Here is a 6,000-nt window from a genome sequence, read left to right on the forward strand (position 1 = left end):
GGAAAAGGGTGGCAGGAAGTGGAAGGGCGCAAGGACGGTGAAAAAAAGAATCCTGACCAGCCACTTCTCATGGAAATTACTGAGGTGGAAGATAGAAACAGGGAAAATTTGAGGACAATGTTTTAGATATTGTATCTGCTAATGTGTCTTGCCCAACTATGAGGAGTGTGACTAGCCCATGTCTCCTCTCTTCCATAGGGCCAGGCCTTCAATTTTTTGTGCCTTTTGCCTCCTGGTCTCTTCTATGACAGTTTTTATATCACTTGCCAGAATTTTTTCTGGCTGGAGGATCAAATGAGTTTTCTCATGAAAAAAAAATAAACTTCTGTGAATGTTGTCTTGTTTTTAGACCTGTGAATCCATCTAGGATTTTCAAGGGCCCCTGGGGAGCTAGGCTATCCCTGTCAAGAGTAGAGCTCTGGGGAAGGCAAGTGTATGTCCTATTATCTCTTTTTAAGTTCTGCAATGCTGTCAGGATAGCAATGTCATCTTCAGCACTTAAGATAGCAGCTCTGTTTCAGTGTCCGAGTGTTTTATCTGGCTGAAGTTTTTGTCCCTGAACAACTTTTGGTATATTGGATCTTTTCCTTGCTTGTTGACATCAGAAGCACTATAGACTTCTCCCAGTGTTGTTGCTAAAAATTGTGAGCTGCTGTTTGAACCTCAGCCTCCTTGAATTTGGTTTTGTGCAATACAGTAAAAACTTGTTTGTGAGAACTTTCAAAGTATTTTTGTAGCTTTCAAGTAAAGAACAGTTAAACCAGGAAAATGCCATGCTAATTGTAGCTCATTTGTCATTACTGGTGTCCTCCAGTATTTGCCTCTCATGAAGGGTTAGATAAATCATTTAATATTACACAGAGAATCATACAGTGTGAGAGAAAGTGCATGTTCCCTGAACAGGACTTGTGGATGTAACTCCCATGTTTAAAAGTATTTGAATGTGAAAATTCAAATATGCCCATAACACTTATAGCAGTATTAAAAACTAGGCTTTAAAGAGGCAAAATTGCCTCCCAGAAGGCTCTAGTATGTAAGTGCTACTGTAAGAATAAAAAAAAGCTTAGTGGTCTTAGCGTGATTTCTCATTATTCTTAATTTGGAGGAAATAATTAGATTATATGATCCTATCCTGATCACAGAATTTTTTAATCTCAATCCAAGGTAAACATGTCTTCAACGTCTCATAGACCTGAGTTGTCCTATTAAATACAGAAAGCCTTGATCCTTATTCAAGTTCTTTTCTTGAGTCTCCCTGCTGTGATGAAAGTGTCATCTCATCTAGTATTAATTTAGTCTCAATATGTATATATTATGAATATTATTATGCTATAGTTTTTGGGGAAGGTTTTCTCATATATTTTTGAGAATTTTAAACTATTAAAATAGTTCAAAAAACCGTGTTTGTTTGTGAGAAGAAGGTGGTGTTATGCAAACTTTGCACTGTCTATGAGAGACATTGAAAGTCAAATACAGAAGACATTTTAGTAGTTCCTTAAAAAGCAAACTTTGTCCCCACCCTTCATGGGAAGGGAAACAGAAGCTGTGAAACCCCTGTGCTTGCTTCTCTTGGCATTACTGACCTCCTGCTGCATGGTCATGTCTGCCACTTGTGGTATGCCTGAGGAACTAGGGTGAGTACCGGGACCGGCAACTACCTGCTTCTAGGGATTATTCTGCTTCTTGGTAGTGGGAACAACCAGCTGGCAGGAACTAAGCTGGGTTCCAGGACTGCAGGAGAGAATGCAGGACCTTGCAGTGGTGGTGGCAGCTCTGGCAAGAGCCCAGGAACCCCTCCAAGGCTGGCAGGCAGCACCCACCTCTCGAGTGAGTGTGTGCGAGAGCAGCAACTGCACAACAGGGCTCGATTGTGTAGCTATTAAGAATCGATTTTAATGCTTGTATCTTAACTGCCATTGAGGTTGCAGTGTATTTTTGTGGTTGATTAAAAAGATGTTTTCAATGCCTTCTAGATTTAGACCACGTTACAATTAAACTATTGTACTTCTATAGCCATAGCATTGCACCATAGCTAATGGGGTTTAAGTTAGACCATTAACTTAACAAACTGCTTTCTGAGGAGACAAGAAGATTTAATTTCACTGTTCTATAAAATTAAATTTTTTGTACTACATAAAAGAGTACATGCTTTTTACTGCTTATTTATATGGAGCTTCTGTGGAATTTAGTGGAAGTTTTGGTGATGAATTCAGAGCAAGCCTCTATTCAAATAATATTGACATGACAGCACACTTTTTCATTGTGTAGTTTACTGCTTTCACTGATCCATTTAATATTTTATTATTAAATAATTTTTAGAACTATAGTGACTTTACTGATCATGTATGTACAGATGTTAAGTCCATGTAGATGTATAGACAGCTATACTCATTCACAACTAAACTCTTCACCATAAAAGCTTGATTTTAAATATAGGCAATTTTTTCCCAAGGGAAAGGAAAATAAAACCCACTGATCTAAAAAAAAAAAACCCTGAAAAGACCCCTCTGCCCCCCAAACCTATAAGTACAATTTGGTATCTAAAGAATTTAATGACACTTGGTCTTTTTGTCTCCACAGCCATGGATAAATTACTCAAATTTGGATGTCCAAAATGTAAATGAATATTCAAAGCCTGAAGGTGATTTAAGATCATGGTCTACAATAAGATCAGTGGAGACTGGCATTCTTTAATCACTTTTGTGGTTCTCACAAGAATATCCTGAATGTATACTTTCACATCTAAATCAATATGCTCCCTGCAATGCTGAGCAGATCAATTGGCTTTTGGAGAGCTATACATACAGGTATTCTGGCACTACTGTGGCAACTGACAGGACTGAGCACTAATTTAGATGCCTAATTTAAAATCAAGATTAATTTTAAAAATCCACAGTTTTTTATCCCAAATAATATAATAAAGCTGCTTCTAGTTAGCTCATCTTATCTGTGTCATTCTAAAAGTTTGACATGTGGGCTGAGACAGTCATTGTGGAGAAGCAAGATCTAACACAGAGCAATTCACCTGCCTCTTTTAGATATAATCAGGGCACAACTCTGTAATTTATTTTAAGATCCAAAACTTGCATTTGGAACTGAAATGAATTTGTATGAAAGAAATGCAACAAAAAAAAGAAATTTAAAAAGTGGTAACAATGTCATATTTGAAACCATTCTTTTCTCTTCATGTTGACCTGCTACACGTTCCCCAAGGTCAAGAGCACCCAAATGTGGGAAATTACAAATGTGACCAGGAGCTGTGAGGAATAACACCTTCTTACTAGAAACACACTCCATATTCTCTCCAGGGTAGCTGGTCATGTTGGAGGAATGCAGGTGTTAGGGTGTACATAGCTGTAAATGTAATGCGTTTAAGAAAACAAAGGTGCAAATTAGAAGTTTCTAAACCAGGTTGGTAAAAGGCAAAATTTGCCTTGAGCTGTGTGTTGTCCTGGTGTGCTCTGTTTTAATCCACCACTCTAAGCTGCTTCTGATAGAGTTGTATTGCCAGTGGACAAGACTGTGAGCTTTCCCAAACAGTTGTTTTCCCTGCACCAAAAGCTACAGGAATGCTGTGAGGATCCTTCGGCAAAAAGGCATAGGAGGGTCGTGCTGTGAAGATACCTTGAAGCAGTGAGGAGCAAGTGAGCAGGGGACCAGGCTTTGTTTCACAGTCATTCTTTTACCTTGGGAGGCTTCCTGGAACCAGTATGTTGCCCACCTAGATGATTGGTGAGAAGGGCTGGTCAATACTGTGGTTACATCTGCCTGAAACTGGCCTTCTTCCAATGGACAGACTCTGCTGAGCTATGAAAGCACAGGGCTGCAGGCTGTTGTCAGCACAAGGCTGGGAACTGAACAAACTCTTTTCTGCAAGCGATAATTATACCACGGTTCAGTAAAGGAACACTTGCAAACCCCAGCAGAGTGAAGCACAAAATAACCTTGCTGATCAAGCAGCCATACCCTTTGGGATCTATTAACTTTTCATCTTGGCAGAGACTATATAGGTATGTTCAAAACCTGTTGGTTTGATGTTTATTTCAGGAAAAATTAAGTTAGGATAGGGGAATCTGCTTCTCAAGTCTCAGGCGAGCTATCTTGTAGGAAGTACTTATAGTTTTCCTCAGTTTCACATGATGTTTCTAAGCCTCCCTTCTTCAGAGGCTGCTCAATCTGGCTGCCTGCCTTTGCATAAGTGGGATCCCTCTCTTCAACTCCCTGCAATGGCTGGATGTGCTACAAAAGCTTTAGGGGATGAAGTGATATATAGCAGTGCAAAATAATTTCCCCCTTTTTTGTGTGTTTAATGAATTGTGACTTTGAAATGAAGAGTAATTCTGATCAATTAAAATAAGTGCAACCAAGCTCAGATAAAACTTTACTTTGAGATTTATTAAGTCTAAATGGCTACCAAGCTGTGTTAGAGGTACTTCATCTGCCAGAAGGATCCAGTCCCTCAGTCATTGCAAGGGAATACACCCTTGCTGTCCTGAGATAAAATTCTTCACCATACATCTTGGATCAATTTTAATCGAGTGTGTGGTATTGATTTTGTCAAACTCCTCTGAACTTCCTTGTTAAGTCAGAGTCTTAAGCAACAGCTGAAAGTTTGGGGTGGGGAAGGGGAAAACAAAGCATGAGAGACTTGTCAGACTTTTCAGCATATTCTGGAAAAGGAAGTGCTGGAGGTTTTGCAAGATAATCAGGCTCTCAAAAAATAAAAAGTTCAGTGTGTTTCACAACCAGTTTCAGAGACAGTTTAAGGCATGCAGTGAGCCAAAACCAATTCCACTGCAAACCAGTTCAGCAACAGATTTTACTACATATGCTCTAAGTTGTACTGATTTGAAAGTGGACAAATAAACAAGAAAATTTGGGTTTTTCTGATTATTATATGAACTGATCATGATAGTGCTGTAAGTGGAAATTCACAATCTATACCACATAATTTATGAACCGGAAATATGGAAATACCTTTCAGATCACTTTGCTTTTTCTCTTTACAACTTCCATTCTGTTGACGACATAATTTCCATTCCTCTTCACAAATTCTGTAAATATAATCAGTATGTCTGAGAACCATTCTTCTATCATTTCTGCTGTTTTTTGCAGAAATGCAATTGCTTTAGTTGCATCATATACGATATGCAAATGTAAATACAAGTCATCAGTGGACTATACTGACATTCAACATGAGATATGTTTCACACTGGGGGAAAAAAGGAGGGAATGCAGAAATAACATTAGAATAGTTTGAAAACCAGGCAGTTCACCACCCGACAGAAACGTGGATGAGATGGCAGACTTAAAAGATGAAAACTAGGAATGATGCGGTGAATGAAATAAAAAAACAAAGATCTTAATAAAATTCAAAAACTTCTATAGCCCAGACGTTTACTTACACAAAATTTAGCCTGTGGATCAAGTAAATGTTGCCTCCCTGTTCTAAGGTGAATCTTCTAATAAAAAAAGTCAATCTTCTTTTTCATCTCAGTGTTCCTAAGTCTTCAGTCTCTGGGCTTCACATCTATTTAAAAAAAAGGACTAAAAATAGAAAAGTGAAGTGTAATGACTTTGAGCAATAATGGCATGACTCAGATTACTTTTTCTTAGAGTCCACTGTTAACTCAAACTAAAGATGGCCTCTGTTCAGTTTTAATTTCTAATACTAGGCTATCTTTCTTGCAGAACTTCAGTAAAGACAGCTCAAATTTTTGTTGTATAAATTATGATGCCATAGAAACTTCAACTACTATATCTCAGTATTTAATGAAATTACTAAAATAAGTCATATCAGACAGTGTGACCAACACACAAAATAAGGATGGTCATTTACCTTTCTCATATGAGATAACTACAGAACTATATCATTGACAGCACCTGTAGCTCATCAGCATTAATATATTTAATTATGATAAAACAAAACCTTTCTACTGCAGTGTGAGAAATTTTCAGGTTCTGTTTCCAGAAATATTTTGGTGTAACATAATTCCTGCT

General features: G+C 38.0%; 1 protein-coding gene across 4 annotated transcripts in view; it reads left to right on the forward strand.

The window, feature by feature from the left end:
• TFEC (transcription factor EC) overlaps positions 1 to 6,000 on the forward strand; it is a 93,543-nt gene that overhangs the window by 25,158 nt on the left and 62,385 nt on the right. The window contains exon 1 of one of the 4 annotated variants that reach the window (XM_017733109.1): positions 1,541 to 1,634. The exons of the other annotated variants lie outside the window; for them this stretch is intronic. The gene's annotated coding sequence lies outside the window, so the exon portion shown is untranslated. Of the gene's footprint in view, positions 1 to 1,540; positions 1,635 to 6,000 lie in introns of those variants that run through there. 4 annotated transcript variants of the gene reach the window in all.

Source organism: Corvus brachyrhynchos, unplaced genomic scaffold (assembly GCF_000691975.1).
Source record: "Corvus brachyrhynchos isolate BGI_N302 unplaced genomic scaffold, ASM69197v1 scaffold32, whole genome shotgun sequence".
NCBI lineage: Eukaryota > Metazoa > Chordata > Aves > Passeriformes > Corvidae > Corvus > Corvus brachyrhynchos.